The sequence below is a fragment of the Arachis ipaensis genome, chromosome B09 (assembly GCF_000816755.2).
Source record: "Arachis ipaensis cultivar K30076 chromosome B09, Araip1.1, whole genome shotgun sequence".
NCBI lineage: Eukaryota > Viridiplantae > Streptophyta > Magnoliopsida > Fabales > Fabaceae > Arachis > Arachis ipaensis.
In genome coordinates, this window is record NC_029793.2 from 7,841,715 (window position 1) to 7,842,164 (window position 450).

A 450-nucleotide genomic window follows, 5' to 3' on the forward strand; every position below is an offset into this window, starting at 1 on the left:
TATATAAGTTTTTCTCTATATATATAGAAGACAATTCAATTTAAATAACTTGGGTTTTAGGTATGATTTAGAGAAGAGTCACACTTAATATGAATATAATATGAATATAACTTAATCTAATAAATATGTGTGGTTGATTCCACAGCTTGCATTCGTGACATGCAAGAAACAAAACAAGCGTGTGCATCTTTCTCCATAAATCATTGAGGCTGGAGAGAACGAAGCTTCATCTACATTTTGTGTTTATACATATACGTAAAATACAATTAGAATCAATTAGATTAATTAATATTATTTAATATATTTAAATATTTATTATAAAATATTATATTTTTATTATTTTAATTTTTTTAATATTTATAAATATTTTTTTATATTGTATCATTATACATAATTAAAATATACATATTTTTTTTTTATTGTTTTTTTTAATTTTTCTAACATATATTA